General features: G+C 38.8%; 2 non-coding genes across 2 annotated transcripts; both read right to left on the bottom strand.

Annotated features, from left to right (window-relative positions):
- Positions 1–5,045: 5,045 nt before the first annotated feature.
- LOC148568364 (small nucleolar RNA R71) lies at positions 5,046–5,149 on the bottom strand. The gene has a single exon (XR_015883066.1). It is a non-coding gene; the product is annotated as a small nucleolar RNA R71 (small nucleolar RNA).
- A 12,911-nt stretch (positions 5,150–18,060) lies between these two features.
- Positions 18,061–18,168, bottom strand: LOC148568363 (small nucleolar RNA R71). The gene has a single exon (XR_015883044.1). It is a non-coding gene; the product is annotated as a small nucleolar RNA R71 (small nucleolar RNA).
- Between the last annotated feature and the right edge of the window lie 2,701 nt (positions 18,169–20,869).

The raw sequence follows: 20,869 nt of genomic DNA, 5'->3' as shown, positions 1-20,869 counted from the left end.
TTCCTCAATCCTTCTTTTCAAAGAACTCTCATGTGATGCATTCTTGAACATTGAGTACAAACAAGTTTTGAAGAGAAAAATGTTGTGAATAATCAAGCATCTTGCTTATTGAATTACAGAAAAACTATGCTATACAGACAGATAATCAGGGAAACTAAGCCACTCTCAATCATAGCAGTGTTTGATGTAAGATAATCACTTAACAATACAACCTTTTGGAGTTCGCTTGCTTTCCTTCTTCTCATCATCATCATTGCTGGCTTTTAGGTTCATCTTTTGTTTCTTTGGTTGATGATGCTTAATCCTTCCAAAAGCTTGTATGGACCTCTGCAATGATATTGAAAGTTGCTTGTTCCCCAAGCACTTGGAAACAATGGTTAGTCTGGCTGATTTATTTATGGGCTTTTGAACTTACTTTGGTGTGGGAACACCAAACTTAGTACCTTGCCAATGGTTTTCATGCATCAAATTAACCATGTGTGATAATTTGTTTCTTTTCTTCTTCTTTTTCAAAAGCAATAAAACTGAAAACTAGGAAACAGCAGAATAGTTAACTAGTTCATCCAACATGCTTGAAGCCAGCATTATGCAGAAAGTGAGAATGTGTTTTATAATGGGATTTTGGTGAAACACCAAACTTAGAATCCTGCATTCTCCCTTATATTGTTTTGGTGTGCAACACCAAACTTAGCTTCTTGCATTATAGATAAAACTAATTAACCTTTTTATTAAAATAGTTATGAACAGAAAACTACCTCCGGTTGGGTTGCCTCCCAACAAGCGCTCTTTTATTGTCACTAGCTTGACATCTTGCTCTTTGATTATGGAGGCTGGAAATCATAATGCCTCAGTTTTTCTCCTCTTGCTGTAGGATTCCTTTCCTCCATGACCTGCACAATCACAAACAATCCCAATGAAAATTGGATATTCTCATGCCAGAATGTAGTCAGAGGATTAGTTGACACCATGTGTCAAACAGTTGGTAAACTTGAGAGATTAATGAACGAAAATCACTTCTCTCGTTTATTTATCAAGCTATGAGAATCATATTCAGCAAGATAAACCAAGAAAACTTCACTCTATTGCTAAAGTGAGGTTTCAATTGGCTCAGGCAAAAATTCAAACAGTTAGTGTGTCAGTCAAAAATTAAAGAAAAAGTGCTTGATCTAAATTGCCACCTCACTTAATCATTGTCAATCTAATCAATCCCCGGCAACGGCGCCAAAAACTTGATGAGTATTTTGGTGGAAAAATGAATTTCTCCCAAAACACACAAATCTAACCGGCAAGTGTACCGGGTCGCATCAAGTAATAAAAACTCACGGGAGTGAGGTCGATCCCACAGGGATTGAAGGATTGAGCAATTTTAGCTTAGTGGTTAATTTAGTCAAGCAAATCAAGATTTGGTTGAGTATTTTGTGATTTGCAGAAATTAAATTGCATGGAATTAAAGAGAACAGGAAATAAATTGCTGAATCTTAAAGAACAAGAAATTGAATGGCAGAAACATAGAATGCAAGAAATGTAAATTGCGGAATCTTAAAGTGCAAGAAATGTAAATGAATTAAATTGTAAAGGGGATTGGGACTTGGATTTGCATAAATTAAACAAGGAAAAGTTAATTTGCATCAAGCAGAGAAGTAGAAGAGGGTTTGGGTTAAATCGGATCTTGAAGCAGAAAAGTAAATGAACATGAAAACAGTAAACAGAGAATTAGAAATTGAAAGTTCAGATCTCAGGACCCAGAGACTAGAAAACCGAGTCTAGATCTCAATGCCTTCCTAGATCCAACAAGAACAATTGCAAGGGAATTGTAAATTGCAAGGAAAGTAGATGAAGAGAAATTAATAGAAATTAAATTCAATCAAGCAGTAAATAAAGCAGAGAGATCCAAGGATGAGATTGAAACAGAATTTCTTCAATTCTCCAACCCAAGATCCAAGACAATTGTAATTGAAATTGAAAGCAATAAAACTAAGAGGAAGAGAAGTGAATTCTCCTTCCCCAAGACTAAGAAATTAAAGATCACTCAATATCCAAAGCTCTCCGAAAACTATTATGAAAATTCAAAGGGAAAGCTCTCCGAAGAACTTGAATTCTATCCTATTTATACACTTTCTTCAAATGATCTTCAAGCCTTGAGTTGGGCCTTTGCTCTTGGTGGAATTGGGTTGAAAGAGGCCTTGGTTGATTGCTCTTGGAGTTTGGATAAGAACCAAAGTGAACCAAATGAACCGGGTTGGAGTTTTGCAAAAATTGGAGTAAAAGTTTGAGCAAAAGTTAGGGGCTAACTTTTGCTCCAACTTTTCATATCAGCCACCATAACTTGCTGCTATCCACGTTGGGACAAAAGTTAGGGGTCTAACTTTTGCTCCAACGTTGGCCTCCTAATGTGTACTTATGGCGCCAACGTTAGCCCAAAAGTTAGAGGCTAACGTTGGCGCAAACTTTTGCTCCTCCCCTTGTATTTTTCATGTGCCAACGTTAGCCCAAAAGTTAGGGGCTAACGTTGGCGCAAACTTTTGGTGGCCAGGGAGGTTTTTCTTATGCCAACGTTAGCCACCAAGTTAGGGGCTAACGTTGGCGCAAACTTTTGGTGCCCAGGGAGTGATTTTCAAGTTCCAACGTTAGCCCAAAAGTTAGGGGCTAACGTTGGGGTTAACTTTTCACCCAAAAGTTTGTGCAAAAGTTTGAGGCTAACTTTTGGTCCAGCTTTTTGCTTCCTGGTTCAATTTCACTTATTCCATTGTCCTCTCTTTACTCCTAGCTATTCCTTCTTGCTTCAACCTTTCTCCAAGCTTTCTTCACCTATCATTAATCAACCAAACACGTCAAAGCTATGCTTAAAATCATGAGATATTCATTCTTTCATAATATGTGACAATTATAGTATAAAACCTCATGAAATAGCATGAATTCATACATGGTTGATTAAATCAAAGGAAGCATGAAAATCTACCTAATTGACTTGCTTGTAGCTCAAGAAAGTGCATAATTCTAATGAAAACAAAAGAAAAAGACTAGTTAAAATAGGCTAAGATGACTTGTCATCACCTGACTCACTTTCTCTCTGCAAGTAAAGCTAAGCCCAATGAAGACTGTAACTACTTCAACTAAAGATCAACGGCCCATATCCAAGACTTGAAGAGCCAACTAGAAGATCAGAAGAGTAGTATATATAGGAGTACTTTTGAACTAGTAAGGGAGCATGGCATTTTGGGGAACTACATTCTGTATATTTCACTTTCTCTGCAACTTCTAAATTTATTTTCAGAATGTACTTTTCATTTTTGCTTTCCATTTCCAGAGCTATGAACAACTAAACCCCTTTTCATTGGGTTAGGGAGCTCTGTTGTAATTGATGGATCAATAATAGTTTTCATTATTCTTCTTCTTTCTTTTCTCTTGACTTTACTAGAAAGCTTTCGTTCTTCATCCAATTGGTTAGCTATCTTGGAAGAGAAGCTTTCCATAATTGGATCTCCTCGGAACCTTGGAAGAAGAATGAGGAGATCATGCTAGAAATGCTTTCTCATGCTGGACCAAATTGGGGTTTGGATGGATATAGTGACATATAATCCTACCAACACTTTGATTTGGGAATGTATGTGGTATAATCAGTGACCAAACTTCATCTCTTCCCATGAGCAATTAAATCAAGGAATTGGGCAATTGTTCAAGCTTAGAGAGATTGAGTTGCCAAGGAATTGGGATCCAATCACTTAAGATTGCCAAGGAGATCAATGAATGCATTGATTGAGGAAGAGATGAATATGAACTTGATTCGGAGAATACAACATCTCCTGAGCCCAATGAATCCCCCATTTCTGATTTTACCCATTATCTTTATTTTCTGCTATTTACTTTTATGCTCATCTTTCCAATTCCCCATTTAAGATTCTGCAATTTACTTTCTGCAATTTATATTCCGCTATTTATTTCCAGTATTTACATTTTCTGTTATTTACTTTTCTGCCATTTAATCTTTTGCAATTCTTAACTCAAATTCTGCTTAGCTCAACTAGAACATTCCTCTAATTAAAGTTGTTTGACCAATCAATCCCTGTGGGATTCGACCTCACTCTATTGTGAGTTTTTACTTGACGACAATTCGGTATACTTGCCGAAGGGAAATTTGTTGAGAGACAAGTTTCCGTGCATCAAGTTTATGGCGCCGTTGCCGGGGATTGATTTTGTATTAGCGATGATTTAATTGGTGGATAACTAGATTGAGAATTTTTCTTTTGTTCTGTTTAATTCCATTTGAGTGATTTACTTTCAGTCTTAGCTATTTTCTTTCCTTTACCCCTTACCCGCCTGTTGTGTTTTCTTCATTGTTTACAAATCAGTTCACTAACCCACTAACTATTTGATATATTACATCACTCACACTAACAGCATTTCTAACAAGAGTACTTTCTGCATTTATCTTCTTCTTGCTTTTGCCTTGTTGGTTGTTTGACATGTAGAAGAAGCGGGGCTTCAACTTCCTTTGATTCTGAACCTAAGAGGACCTTCCTTAGATTAAGGAGGGAAGCAAGAGGAAAGAGAGTTGTTGGTGCTGAAGAAGTGGAGGAGTATTTTGAACCAGACATGGAGGAGAATGTGGAGAACCACCATGAAGAAGAAGCTTACAACCATGCCAGAGAAGGACCAGCAAATCATGCTGTGCAAGAGAGAAGAGTTTTGGGCTCTTATATCAATCCAAACCCAAGAAACTGTGGAAGTAGCATCCAAAAGCCAACCATACATGCCAATAACTTTGAACTAAAACCCCAGCTATCACCCTTGTTCAGAACAACTGTGCATTCGGAGGAAGCGCCCAAGAAGACCCCAATCAACATCTCACCACCTTCCTAAGGATATGTGATACTGTGAAGTCTAATGGTGTTCATCCTGACACTTATAGAATGTTTTTGTTTCCCTTTTTACTCAAGGATGAAGCATCTAAATGGCTGGAATCCTTCCCGAAGGAGAGTTTAACAACCTGGGAAGAAGTGGTGATCAAATTCTTGGCAAGATTCTGCCCTCCTCAAAGAATCAACAGGTTGAGAACTGAGGTACAAATCTTCAGGCAACAAGATGGTGAAACTCTCTATGAAGCATGGGAGAGGTTTAAGGACTTAACAAGAAGGTGCCCACCAGACATGTTCAATGAATGGGTGCAATTACACATCTTCTATGAGGGTCTTTCTTATGAATCAAACAAGGCAGTAAACCACTCATCCGGGGAATCTCTGAACAAGAAGAAGACCATTGAAGAGGCCATAGATGTCATCGAGACTGTAGCTGAGAATGACTACTTCTATGCCTCTGAAAGGGGCAACACTCGAGGAGTGATGGAGCTGAACAACATGGATGCTCTGCTAGCTCAAAACAAAATGATCACCAAGCAACTGGCTGACCTTACCAAGCAGATGGAAAGAAAATAAGTTGCAGCAGTCACCACCTCATCAGCAGCTCAAGAAGGAGTGAATGCAAAGGAAGAGGGTGACCAGGAACAAGCCAACTATATTGGAAACTCACCTAGGCAGACCCATGATCCATACTCAAAAACCTATAATCCTGGTTGGAGGAACCACCCAAACTTTGGGTTGGAAAATCAACAGGATCAAGGCCAAGATCAGAGACGTCACAACCACAACAACAATGTAACTCACTAACATTCCACATAGAGACCATATCAAAACCCACCTAATAATACCTCTCAACATTCATATCAAAACCAAAATGGCCCTTCTTACCCCTCCAACCTCAACCCACCATCACCATCTGAAGATAGACTCTCCAGAATTGAGACCCTACTTGAAGGAATATGTAAGGAAATCTAAGATAACAAAGTGTTCAAGGAGGAGGTGCGAGCTAATATCAAAAACTAGGGAGACACCATCAAGAGGCTGGAGTCTCAAGTGGGATACCACTTTCAGCAGATTCCCAAACCTACTCATAGCTTTCCAAGTGACACAGAGAAAAACCCGAGAGGTGAAGCAAGGAAAGTAAGATGGGAAGAATGCAAGGTGGTCACTATAAGTGATAAGGGGACTGAGGAAGAACTGAACAAACCCTTAGAACACTCTCGAGATATTCCAATAGAGAAGCAAGAAGGGGGTGACCAAGAACCCAACTCCACACAGAAGAAGGAGTTAAGGGAGAAGGAGATTCTGAACCCTTATGCACCCTTTCCCCAAAGACTCAAGGGTGGTGTAGAAAGGAGAATGTACTCAAAGTTCCTCGACATGTTTGCATCCCTTCATGTAAACATACCATTCATCAAGGCTCTCCAATAAATGCCCTCATACATTAAATGTATGAAAGAGCTGCTGACCAAGAAAAGATCACTAAAGGGAGCACAAACAATAGTGATGAATAAGGAATGCAGTGCTCTCATTCAACCAGAGTTACCTACAAAAAGGAAGGATCCAGGGAGTTTTCACATCCCCTGTGCTATAGGAGAAACAAGGTTTGACAAAGGACTCCGTGACCTGGGGGCAAGTATCAACTTAATGCCTTTATCCCTCATGAAGAAGCTTCAGATCAACGAACTAATGCCTACAGACGTAGTCATCAAGCTGGTTGACAAAACTCAAAAACAAGCAATAGGAGTGGTTGAAAACGTGTTAGTAAAGGTTGGGAACTACTTCCTTCCCACAGACTTTGTTATCCTGGAGATGGAAGAAAGTTACCTCCACCCAATCATATTGAGAAGACCATTCCTAGCCACAGCCAGAGCACTTATAGATGTGGAGCGAGGAGAGCTAATACTGAGGATACATGATGAACAACTCACTTTCAATGTCTTCAAACCCTCACAAGAAGCAGATCAAGAAAACAAGAAACTAAGGGAAGATTACAATAGGGCACTAGTGGAAGAAACAAGCACTGAAGCACAAATGGTACACCTGGGAATCCCTTTGGTTGGTAAACAAAATAGTAAGAAGGTGCAATAGCTAAAGGAAACCCAAGAGGAGCCAAACCCACCAGAGTCATATGAGACCAGCAACAAAATTTTCCTAGAAAAGGAGGCCACAAGGAGCAGGGTAGCATTAAAAGAAACAAGGAATAAGGCACCAAGGGGATGGAGGAACAAGAAGATCCCTACAGAGGATTTCTCTCCAGAGGATAAAGTAATATCTGCTCATTTCCCAGTTATTCCACCTCATCTACCCACCATTCCATCTCAGCTACCTAAAGTCTATACCATCAGCAGAGTTCTATCCTTGGAACATGTGGAGATTCTTAATGAAGCCAACGGAGACAGATTCACTGCGAGAGGGGAAGATTTGAAGCATTACCAACCACCCTGACAAAGGCAAAACGTCAAGCTAATGACGTTAAAGAAGCACTTCATGGGAGGCAACCCATGTTTTATGTGTTTTATATCCTTTCAGTTTCCTTTTAGGACGTTTAAAGTAGTTAATAAAGCAAGGTTCATGAATTCCAAATCAACTTTGACAAATACTTAGATGAATCCTTATATGCAACGTATAGTGAACAACAAGTTTGGTGTTCATGGCACACTAAGAGGACATAAATGCAATTCATATCATGTTAATCTTAGAGCCTAAATTAACTCTTTTTACACTACATGGTCACAAACTAAGTTTGGTGTCACCAATGTTGCATACATGAACTCTAAAGATAGTCAGTTGGTTTGCATTCATGAATAGCACTTAGTTAGTTAAAAACAAAAATTTTAAAAAGTAGTTACTCCACTTTCTAATTTTGCCGCCAACTTTCAAACTCATTAATTTTATTCCTTTGTCTTGTACAGGAAATGAAGGAAGGATTAAAGAGAAATTGATGGGACAATTAAAGAAGGAGGGTTCGGCCACTTCACAAAGGGGGACTATACACATGTCTTCAAAGGGAATGCATTGGGAAATGTTGCCATGCAACATTAGAAGAATGATACCCTTGGAGACCGAACCAACCCCATCATAAAAAGTGATGATCCGTGTGCCTATTTCATGCTAAACCCCCAAACGTCCATTACTAGCCCATACCATCAATCCACACCTTTCATTTACTCATCACTTCCCCATATAAGTAGCTCTTATTCCGTACCTCTGCACATTCCAATTTCCCTTTCTTCATACTTCTTACTCCTGTAACACACCTTCAACACCTCTTATTCCATCAAAAGCACTCTCACCCACTCCCTTAGCTACACTCTTTCAACCATCTACAATGTTACAAATTCGAAATCAAAGGTCACTCATGGCATCATCGAGCTTTAAAAGAAGAAAAGGGAAGGAGCCTATGGAGCAACGCCCTTTTGATGAGAAGAAATTTAGAACCTTTCACCATGCATTGCAATTTGGGTGGATGGCTGATAAGGAGATCATATATGAGCTAGGCTTTCAAGTCAAGAAAACTGAGTGCCCCAAAATCACAGAGAAGGTGGAAAAGAGAAGATGGGAGCTCCTCACTGATCCAGTCACGAAAGTAAATGCAACTCTTGTAAGAGAGTTTTATGCAAACGCAGTCAGGTATGATAGAGAGGATGAGTCATATATAAGCTTTGTAAGAGGGGTAATAGTGGATTTTAGTCCCATGAGCATCATGAGGGCGTTAAAGCTACGAACTATACTATTTGCAGAAGAGAGCTATCAATCCAGAATAGATAGCAGTCCAAATTATGACCAGATTTTCCAAGATATCTACGTACAAGGAGCTGATTAGGTACGAGATCCCCATAGAAAGCCCAAATTCATCAAGAGAGGGGACCTCACTCCCGAAGCAAAGGGGTGGTTCGAAATTGTAAGGAGATCCATCCTTCCCGCCGGGAACAATTCAGAGGTGAACCTTAAGAGAGCAATAATGGTGCAATGTATACTCAAAGGGGGAGAGATCAAGGTTCATGAACTCATAGCTCAAGGCATTAGGAAGATGGCTGAGAAAAGCGATTATGGAGGAAAGTTAGGCTACCCCAGCACTATTTTCCATCTGTGCGATAGGGCTGGGGTGGTGTTCGAAGATGGGGACCCCGAGTGGATAAAAGAGGGCAGCCCATCAAGCTGTAGAAGGACAGAACCCAGAGGAGCAAGCTTCAGCCACTTTGGATATGCACCAATTATAAGAAGCCATTGATGGCTTGTCTAGGCAGTACTTGGAGAATCAAGGAGCACAGAAGGAGTTTCAATTACAAATGGTAGATCGCCAAGAAGAATCACTCGTTAGGTGGATGCATCAACAAGGGGAGTGGCAAAAGCAAGTGATGGAGCAGCAACTGGAACAAGGGAAACAATGAGATGAATCCTTCTACAGGTTGGAACAAAAGCAAGATCAACAACAAGAAGCCATCCAAAAGCTAATCAACATCCAAGAACATCAAGGTGCGCACATACATGAGATGCATCGGAAACAAAGAGAACAGACAGAACTCTTCGATGAATACAGGGCGTTCTCAGAAGAAGTTTACATGAGTGAGACTGGATATCATGTGAACACTCAAGCCAGGCTCGGATACTTAGTCGGACAACTGCCTATATTGCACCCAGGAATCACAAGATATGAAGAAGTGAAGGATGAATTAGCACGAGAAGAAAGAGAAAAAGCAGAAAAGAGTCATGAATCAGTAAGGAAGGCACTAGAGGATTGGAAAAGAGCCAGAATGACACGGATACAAGGAAACACAAGTAGACACAAGGAGAACAAAGAAGAAGAGGGACATGAGCATTCCCAAAGTAAAAGGTGGTGGAGTTCCCTCTTCGTTTTATCTTTTTCATGTTTAAATAAGGAAAATCATGTATGAAATAGAACATGCTTCCATAGTAGCTTAGGAATTTTCAATTCTGTCTTTAGAATTTTTAGTTCTTAAGTCTATATGTGCTGGTCTAAGTTCCCTGTTTTCACTTTCACCTTGCTTAATTGTATGCTTGCCTTTTGAATTAAATGAAAAAAAAGAAAGTGTTATGAAAGAAACCAGAGTAGGGTTCATCTTATGGAGTAAGTCCTCAAGGTTTGTGGTGTGGTAATAGATTAGCTAAGTTGGATCACCTATAAGGTATAAGGGCACTTATGTATATTGAATTACATGCTTGAAGCACATTCTATGAGACTAGCTAAACAACAAGATCCTAATAAGAAAAAGAGAAAGAACAAAAAGAGTTTGAAAAAGAAAGAAAAATAATAAGAAATAAGGCTAGGCACCAAGGGTTTAAATTTTGAGGGATGTGTCTGTGGTGTTCCTGTGCAAAAGATCTGCTTGGATGAATAAGTTCTCTGGAGTGCCTCATCACTTGGTAACTTGGGTTAACTAACCCGGGATTATCAACTGAAAATCCACTATCAAGAGCAATCTTTGCTACAGAACACTTAGTAACCCAAAGAGGTGCTGGACACCAAGACCTCAAGTGAAAGAAAATAATAAACCATATGCCTGTGGTGTGCATTTATGGGGAGAGAGACTTGAGGGAGTAAGTCCTTAGGGGTGTTTCAACACCTAGCACCTTGAACCAACTGGTTCGTGAGTGTTAGCTGAAAGCTTATTTTAAAGAGTTGCCCCCTCACAGAGCACTTAGCCTAAGAATGCAATAAACCCTGGAAAAGATGGGTGGATCAATAAATAAGAAATCTCATAGGATGCAATCAAGCAAGTGTTCAAGAGTATGATATGGACCTGGAAACCAGAAAAGGAATGAACCTAAGTTGCTTTGCATGAAACCCCATAAACCAAGAACTTTACTTCAATAATAAGAACTTGTTTCTCTTGTTCTTTCATTCATCATTCTTATGTTTCAGTACTTGCTTAGGCATAAGCAAGCTTTAAGTTTAGTGTTGTGATGCCAGGGCATTTTGGCCAGTTTCACTGACCTTTTCTTTACTGTTTTAGGGTAGTTTTATGCATCTTCTTAGTAAATAAGCAAGTTTTGGGTAGATATACACTTACATCTTGATTCAAGCAAACATTGTGAACTTTACATGATTTCATGAGAGTTTTGCATTAATTGAATGATAAAATGGATGATGCATGATCTCATGATTAGGAACCAAGCTTTGATGCACTTTATTTGTTTGATTTCAGGACAAAGGAAGCAAGGAAAAGCCACGTTAATCTAATTAACGTGACCACTAACGTAGAATGGGAGTAAGTTTGCAGCGTTAATGGAAAAAGTGATCACCAATAACGCCTTCGAAAGCCATCAAAGCCAACGTTAGTTGCCACGTTAATTACATTAACGTGGAAGCTAACGTGGAGAAAAAGGGGAGCTCCAATGTTAGTGGTAAAAGTGAATACCACTAACGTTCCAAAAGGGCACACTTGGCCACATTAAGAGTCACGTTAATACAATTAACGTGAACTCTAACGTGGAAGGAACAAGGAATCGCCAACGTTAGTGACACTCACCTTTGTCACTAACGCTGGACTAAGACAATATTGCCCGCGTTAGTGGTCACGTTAAGACCACTAACGTGAAGGGTAACTTGGAGCAAGGAATGATAGGCCAACGTTAGTGACACTCACCTTTGTCACTAACGTTGGAGATGGCAATCACCACCACGTTAGTGGTCACGTTAATGCAATTAACGTGAGGCACTAACGTGGGAAGAAGGGGCGTTTGAAGCGTTAGTGACAAAGCTGAGTGTCACTAACGCTATCGAAGCTTGGGCATGCCTACGTTAAGGGCCACGTTAGTTACACTAACGTGGATCACTAATGTGGGGAAAAGAAGCAAGGAGCAACGTTATTGGAAAAGGTGAATGCCAATAACGTTTGCGAAAGACCAAGAGCCAACGTTAGTGGTCACGTTAGTGCCACTAACATTCAAGTTAACGTGGGTTAATTAGGTCTGGAGTGTTAGTGAAAAAGGTTATCGTCACTAACGTTTTCGAACCCAAATTTACACTTAACGTTAACTCCACTAACGTCCTAACTAACTTGCTACCATGCCTGACTCACCTTCTCTCTGCAAGCAGAGCTAAGCCCAATGAAGACTGTAACTGCTTCAACTAAAGATCAATGGCCCATATCCAAGTCTTGAAGAGCCAACTAGAAGATCAGAAGAGTAGTATATATAGGAGTAGTTTTGAACTAGTAAGGGAGCTTAGCATTTTGGGGAACTACATTCTATATAATTTACTTTCTCTGCAACTTTTAATTTTATTTTCAGAATGTACTTTTCATTTTTGCTTTTCATTTCCAGAGCTATGAACAACTAAACCCCTTTTCTTTGGGTTAGGGAGCTCTGTTGTAATTGATGGATCAATAATAATTTTCATTATTCTTCTTCTTTCATTTCTCTTGATTTTACTAGAAAGCTTTCTTTCTTCATCCAATTGGTTAGCTATCTTGGAAGAGAAGCTTTCCATAATTGGTTCTCCTCGGAACCTTGGAAGAGGAATGAGGAGATCATGCTAGAAATGCTTTCTCATGCTGGACCAAATTGGGGTTTGGATTGATATAGTGATATATAATCCTACCAACACTTTGATTTGGGAATGTATATGGTATAATCAGTGACCAAAGTTCATCTCTTCCCATGAGCAATTAAATCAAGGAATTGGGCAATTGTTCAAGCTTAGAAAGATTGGGTTGCCAAGGAATTGGGATCCAATCACTTAAGATTGCCAATGAGATCAATGAATGAATTGATTGAGGAAGAGATAAAAATGAACTTGATCCGGAGAATACAACATCTCCTGAGCCCAATGAATCCCCCATTTCTGATCTTACCCATTATCTTTATTTTCTGCCATTTAGTTTTATGCTCATCTTCCCAATTCTCCATTTAAGATTCTGTAATTTACTTTCTGCAATTTATATTCCGCCATTTATTTCCAGTATTTACATTTTCTGTTATTTACTTTCCTGCCATTTAATCTTTTGCAATTCTTAACTCAAATTCTGCTTAGCTCAACTAGAACATTCCTCTAATTAAAGTTGCTTATCCAATCAATCCCTGTGGGATTCGACTCACTCTATTGTGAGATTTTACTTGACAACAATTTGGTATACTTGCCGAAGGAAAATTTGTTGAGAGACAAGTTTCCGTACATCACCTTTATCCTTTTAGGCTTTGGCTGCCTTTAGATTGGGCTGTGATTATTTGTTTGGGCCTGCTTGGGCCTCTTATTGCGATTTGACCGACCCAGAACATGAACACCTTCCCTCCTAATTTTACTAAGCATCAAAGGGACAAGCTTAAAAGCGAGTCCAAATATTATATATGGGATGACCCATATTTATGAAGATGTGGTGCTGACCGAATAATTAGAAGGTGTGTGCCACAATTAAAATTCCAGCCAATTTTAGAGGCCTGCTACTCTCTAGAGAGTAGTGGACATTTTGGTCCTCAAAGAACAGCTAGAAAAATTTTAGACTGTAGATTCTTGTGGCCCACACTATTTAAGGATGCAACTGCTTTCTGGAATCTTGCTCTCCATGCCAGAGGTTTGGGAATATATCCAAGAGGGATGAGATGCCCCAACAACTTATGTTGTTCTGTGAAATTTTTTACGGTTGGGGTATTGACTTCATGGGTCCATTTCCAAACTCTAATGGTTTCTTATACGTACTGTTAGCTGTTGATTATGTTTCCAAATGGGTGGAAGCAATTCCTACCCGTACTGATGATGCTAATACTATTGTCTCGTTTATTCGAAATAATATTATCTGTCGCTTTGGATCACCACGAGCAATCGTGAGTGATCAAGGCACTCACTTTTGTAACAGGAGATTAACAGGACTACTGAAGAAACATGGCATTGTTCACAAGGTGGCAACGACTTACCATCCCCAGACCAATGGACAAGCTGAGGTGTCTAACAGAGAGGTAAAGCGTATCCTGGAGAAGGTCGTCAAGCCTCATAGAAAAGACTGGAGTACCAGGCTTGCAGATGCGCTTTGGGTATATCAGACAGCGTACAAGACACCAACTGGAATGAGTTCCTTCCGCCTATTTTATTGAAAGGCTTGTTACCTCTCAGTGGAGGTGGAGCACAAAGCTTTCTGGGCGGTAAAGGAATGCAACATGGGATTTGAGAACGCCGGTGGTGAAAGGAAGTTGCAACTAGCGGAATTAGAGAACCTTCAACTCGAAGCATATGACAACTCCAGGATATACAAAGAGAGGGTAAAGACTGTGCATAACAAGAATATCAAGAGAAGAGAGTTCAAACCTGGGGAGTTGGTTCTCCTTTACAACTCCAGGTTGAGGCTCATGCCAGGCAAGCTGCGATCAAGATGGGACGGCCCTTACCGGGTGGAAAAGGCTGAGCAATATGGCATCTTTCACCTAAGTCATCCTTTAAGTTCCAAATTCATCAAAGTCAATGGCCACCGCTTGAGGCTGTATCATGGTGAGAAGATGAAGAACAACAAGGAGCTGGAGATTGATGAGCGGATAATTTATACGCTTTTTGGCATTGTTTTTACATAGTTTTCAGTATGATTTTGTTAGTTTTTAGTATATTTTTATTAGTTTTTAAATAAAAATCACATTTCTGGACTTTACTATGAGTTTGTGTATTTTTCTATGATTTCAGGTATTTTCTGGCTGGAATTGAGGGACTTGAGCAAAAATCAGATTTAGAGGTTGAAGAAGGACTGCAGATGCTGTTGGATTCTGACCTCCCTGCATTCAAAGTGGATTTTCTGGAACTACAGAACTCCAAATGGTGCACTCTCAATTGCGTTGGAAAGTAGACATCCAGGGCTTTCCAAAAATATATAATAGTCCATACTTTGATTAAGGATTGACGATGTAAACTGGCATTGAACGCCAGTTCCATGCTGCATTCTGGAGTCAAACGCCAGAAACAGGTTGCAAAGTGGAGTTAAACGCCATAAACAGGTTACAAACTGGCGTTCAACTCCAAGAAAGACCTCTACACGTGTAAATCTCAATGCTCAGTCCAAGCACACATCAAGTGGGCCCCGGAAGTGGATTTCTGCATCATTTACTCATTTCTGTAAACCCTAGTAACTAGTTTAGTATAAATAGGACTTTTTACTATTTTTGTAGGGGATCTTTGATTAGTTTTTATGCTATCTTAGACTTTCATGGGGGCTGGCCATTCGGCAATGCCTGGACCATTATCACTTATGTATTTTCAAACGGTAGAGTTTCTACACACCATAGATTAAGGTGTGGAGCTCTGTTGTTCCTCATGAATTAATACAAAGTACTACTATTTTTCTATTCAATTCAAGCTTATTCCTATTCTAAGATATCCATTCGCACCCAAGAACATGATGAATGTGATGATTATGTGACGCTCATCATCATTCTCACTTATGAACGCGTGCCTGACAAACACTTCCGTTCTACATGCAAACAAGCTAGAATGAATATCTCTTAGATATCTAATACAGAGGACCGAGTCCGAGATATTAGAATCTTCGTGGTATAAGTTAGAACCCATGGATGGCCATTCTTGAGATCTGAAAAGTCTAAACCTTGTCTGTGGTATTCCGAGTAGGATCTGGGAAGGGATGGCTGTGACGAGCTTCAAACTCGCGAGTGTTGGGCGTAGTGACAGACACAAAAGGATAGTAAATCCTATTCCAGTATGATCGAGAACCGACAGATGATTAGCCATGCAGTGACAGCGCATTGGATAATTTTCACAAAAGGAGTAGGAATGGTTGGATGAAGACAGCAGGAAAGCAGAGGATCAGAGGAACGAAAGCATCTCTATACGCTTATCTGAAATTCTCACTAATGAATTACATAAGTATCTCTATCCTAGTTTATGTTTTATTTATCTTTTAATTATTAAAACTCTATATCCATTTGAATCCGCCTGACTGAGATTTACAAGGTGACCATAGCTTTCTTCAAGCCGACAATCTCCGTGGGATCGACCCTTACTCTCGTAAGGTTTATTACTTGGACGACCCAGTGCACTTGCTGGACAGTTGTGCGAAGTTGTGACAAAGAATTAAGATTATGAACGTACGTATAAAGTTTTCAGTGCCGTTACCAATGAATGGAACCGTCACGATTTCTGCGCACCAAGTTTTTGGCGCCGTTGCCGGGGATTGTTCGAGTTTGAACAACTGATGGTTCATCTTGTTGCTCAGATTAGGTAATTTTATTTTAATTTTAAGCTTTTTATTTCTTATTTCCGAAAAATACACAAAATTTTTCTTCTTTTTTCATTTTTCCCAATTAAATTTCGATAAAAAAAATAAAAAAAGCTTAATAAAATAATAAAACCAAAAATAATTTGTGTTTCTTGTTTGAGTTTAGAGTCAAGTTTTAAGTTTGGTGTCAATTGCATCTTTTTAATTATTTTTGAAAATTTCATGCATTGCATTCTTCATGATCTTCAAGTTGTTCTTGGCCAGTCTTCTTGTTTGATCTTCATATTTTCTTGTTTTGTGTCTTTTCTTGTTTTTCATATGCATTCTTGAAACATTAATGTCTAAAGAATAAAAATTTTTAAGTTTGGTGTCTTGCATGTTTTCTTTTCTTGAAAATTTTTCAAAAATAAGTTCTTGGTGTTCATCTTGACATTCAAAGTGTTCTTGGTGTTCATCTTGACATTCATAGTGTTCTTGCATGCATCACATGTTTTGATCCAAAATTTTCATGCATTGAGTCTTTTTGATGTTTTTCTCTTTCTTTATTAAAATTCAAAAAATCAAAAAAATATCTTTCCCATTTTTTCACTCATAAATTTTTGAAAATTTGAGTTGACTTTTTCAAAACTTTTGAAAATTTAGTTGTTTCTTATTAGTCAAATCAATTTTTCATTTTAAAAAACTCTATCTTTTTTCAAATCTTTTTCAAAAAAAAAATCTTTTTCATTTTTCTTTCATAATTTTTGAAAATTTCAAATTGATTTTCAAAAATCTTTTTCTTATTTCTATTTCATATTTTCGAATTTAATACTAACAATTAATGTGATTGATTCAAAAATATTAAGTTGTTACTTGCCTATTAAGAAAGGTTCAATCTTTAAATTTTAAAATCATATATTTTTAGTTTCTTGTTAGTCAAGTAATCAACTTTAATTTCAAAATCAAATCTTTTTAAATTTCTTTTTCAAATCTTTTTCAATTTAAGTTTCAATCACATCTTTTTTAAAATCAATTTCAAAATCTTTTCTAACTTCTTATCTTTTCAAATTTGATTTTCAAATCTTTTTCAATTAACCACTTAACTTTTTGATTGATTCTTATCTTTTTCAAAACTACCTAACTAGTTCTCTCTCTCTAATTTTCGAAAATCACCTTCCTCTTTTTCAAAATTCCTTTAATTAACTTTATTTTAATTTTTAATTTTAATTTTATTTCTTTTCTAAATTTCGAATTTTATTTTAATTTCAAATTAAAAACAAAAATATTTTTATTTTAATTTATTTAATTTTCAAAAATTCTTCTCTCTCACCTCCTTCTAATTATTTATTTATTTATTTATTTACTAACACTTCTCTTCATCTCAAAATTCGAACCCTCTCTTCCTCTTGGTGTTCGAATTTCTCTTCTTCTATTCTTATCTTCTTCCACTCACATAAAGGCATCTCTATACTGTGACATATAGGATTCTATATTTTTTTTTCTGTTTTCTTCTTTTTCATATGAGCAGGAACAAGGATAAGAACATTCTCGTTGAAGCTGATCCTGAACCTGAAAGGACTCTGAAGAGGAAGCTAAGGGAAGCTAAAACACAACTCTCTGGAGAAAATCTGACAGAAATTTTCGAAAAAGAAGACAATATGGCCGAAAATAATAACAATGCAAGGAAGATGCTTGGTGACTTTACTGCACCTAATTCCAATTTACATGGAAGAAGCATCTCGATCCCTACCATTGGAGCAAACAACTTTGAGCTTAAACCTCAATTAGTTTCTCTGATGCAACAGAACTGCAAGTTTCATGGACTTCCATCCGAAGATCCTTTTCAGTTCTTAACTGAATTCTTGCAGATCTGTGATATTGTTAAGACCAATGGGGTTGATCTCGAGGTCTACAGGTTTATACTTTTCCCGTTTGTTGTAAGAGACAGAGCTAGAATATGGTTGGGCTCTCAACCTAAAAATAGCCTGAACTCTTGGGATAAGCTGGTCACGGCTTTCTTAGCCAAGTTCTTTCCTCCTCAAAAGCTTAGTAAGCTTAGAGTGGATGTTCAGACCTTCAAACAGAAAGAAGGTGAATCTCTCTATGAAGCTTGGGAGAGATACAAGGAACTGACCAAAAAGTGTCCTTCTGACATGCTTTCAGAATGGACCATTCTGGATATATTCTATGATGGTCTATTTAAGTTATCAAAGATGTCATTGGACCATTCTGCAGGTGGATCCATTCACCTAAAGAAAACGCCTGCAGAAGCTCAAGAACTCATTGACATGGTTGCAAATAACCAGTTCATGTACACTTCTGAAAGGAATCCTGTGAATAATGGGACGCCCATGAGAAAGGGAGTTCTTGAAATTGATACTCTGAATGCCATATTGGCTCAGAATAAAATATTGACTCAGCAAGTCAATATGATATCTCAGAGTCTGAATGGATTGAAGGAATCATCCAACAGTACTAAAGAGGCATCTTCTGAAGAAGAAGCTTATGATCCTGAGAACCCTGCAATAGCAGAAGTGAATTACATGGGTGAACCCTATGGAAACACCTATAATCCCTCATGGAGAAATCATCCAAATTTCTCATGGAAGGATCAGTAAAAGCCTCAACAAGGCTTTAACAATGGTGGAAGAAACAGATTTAGCAATAGCAAGCCTTTTCTATAATCCACTCAGCAAAAGATAGAGAGTTCTGAGCAGGATCCATCTAGCTTAGCAAACATAGTCTCTGATCTATCTAAGGCCACTCTAAGTTTCATGAATGAAACAAGGTCCTCCATTAGAAATTTGGAGGCACAAGTGGGCCAGCTGAGTAAAAGAGTCACTGAAACTCCTCCTAGTACTCTCCCAAGCAATACAGAAGAAAATCCAAAGAGAGAGTGCAAAGCCATTAATTTAATCACCATGGCCGAACCTATAAGGGAGGAGGAGGACGTGAATCCCAGTGAGGAAGACCTCCTGGGACGTCTAGTGATCAACAAGGAGTTTTCCTCTGAGGAACCAAAGGAATCTGAAGCTCATCTAGAGACCATAGATATTCCATTGAACCTCCTTATGCCATTCATGAGCTCTGATGAGTATTCTTCTTCTGAAGAGAATGAAGATATTACTGAAGAGCAAGTTTCCAAGTATCTTGGTGCAATCATGAAGCTGAATGCCAAATTATTTGGTAATGAGACTTGGGAAGATGAACCTCCCTTGCTCACCAATGAACTGAGTGATCTGGATCAACTGAAATTGCCTCAGAAGAAACGAGATCCTGGAAAGTTCTTAATACCTTGTACCATAGGCACCATGACCTTTGAGAAGGCTCTATGTGAACTTGGATCAGGGATAAACCTCATGCCACTCTCTGTAATGGAGAAACTGGGAATCTTTGAGGTGCAAGCTGCTAGCATCTCATTAGAGATGGCAGACAACTCCAGAAAACAAGCTTATGGACAAGTAGAGGACGTGCTAGTAAAGGTTAAAGGCCTTTACATCCCTACTGATTTCATAATCCTGGATACTGGGAAGGATGAGGATGAATCCATCATCCTTGGAAGACCTTTCCTATCCACAGCAAGAGCTGTTATTGATGTGGACAGAGGAGAGTTAGTCCTTCAACTGAATGAGGACAACCTTGTGTTTCAAACTCAAAGATCTTTTTCTGTAACCATGGAGAGGAAGCATGAAAAGCTTCTCTCACTGCAGAGTCAATCAAAGCTCCCACAGTCAAACTCTAAGTTTGGTGTTCGGAGGCCACAACCAAACTCTAAGTTTGGTGTTGAACCCCCACATTCAAACTCTAAGTTTGGTGTTGGGAGGTTCCAACCTTGCTATGAACATCTGTGAGGCTCCATGAGAGCTCACTGTCAAGCTATTGACATTAAAGAAGCGCTTGTTGGGAGGCAACCCAATGTTATCTAATTATATTTATTTATTTTCCATTATTATTTTATGCTTTCTTTAGGTTGATGATCATGTGAAGTCACAAAAACTACTGAAAAATCAAAAACAGAGTGAAAAATAGAATGAAAAATAGCACACCCTAGAGGAGAACAGTCTGGCATTTAAACGCCAGAAACCAGCATCTGTCTGGCGTTTAACGCCAGAAACAAGCATCTACCTGGCGTTAAACGCCAGAACAGAGCATGGAAGTGGCATTTAATGCCAGAAACAGGCAGCAGTTTGGCGTTAAATGCCAAGATTGCATGTATAGGGCGTTTTACACGTCTAAAGGGTACAGGGATCAAAAATCCTTGACACTTCAGGACCTGTGGACCCCACAGGATCCCCGCAGGATCTGTAGACCCCACAGGATCCCCACCTAACCCTATTCTCTCCTCTTCACACCTTTTCATAACTCTCTTTCCCCAAATGCCCTTCACCAATCACTTCAATCACTCTTTCCCATCACCCCCTCACCACTTACATCCATCTTCTCTTCTCCATAAACCCCACCTACCTTCAAATTCAAAATATTTTCCCTCCCAAACCCAACCCTAAATGGCTGAACCCTAAACCCCTCCCCACTTCTATATAAACCCCTCATTCCTTCTTCTATTTCACACAACACAACCCTCTCTTCCTCCACTTGGCCGAAACCTACTCTCTCTCCCTCTCCTCTATTTTTCTTCTTCTTCTACTTCTTTCTTTCTTCTTTTGCTCGGGGACGAGCAAACATTTTAAGTTTGGTGTGGTAAAAGCATTGCTTTTTGTTTTTCCATAACCATTTATGGCACCTAAGGCCAGAGAAACCTCTAGAAAGAGGAAAGGGAAGGCAATTGCTTCCACCTCTGAGTCATGGGAGATAGAGAGATTCATCTCAAAGGTCCATCAAGACCACTTCTATGAAGTTGTG

This window comes from Arachis ipaensis, chromosome B4 (assembly GCF_059453495.1).
Source record: "Arachis ipaensis isolate K30076 ecotype BB chromosome B4, ASM5945349v1, whole genome shotgun sequence".
NCBI lineage: Eukaryota > Viridiplantae > Streptophyta > Magnoliopsida > Fabales > Fabaceae > Arachis > Arachis ipaensis.
Note: the sequence above shows the minus strand (reverse complement) of the source record. Positions and strands in the feature narration are given on the sequence as shown.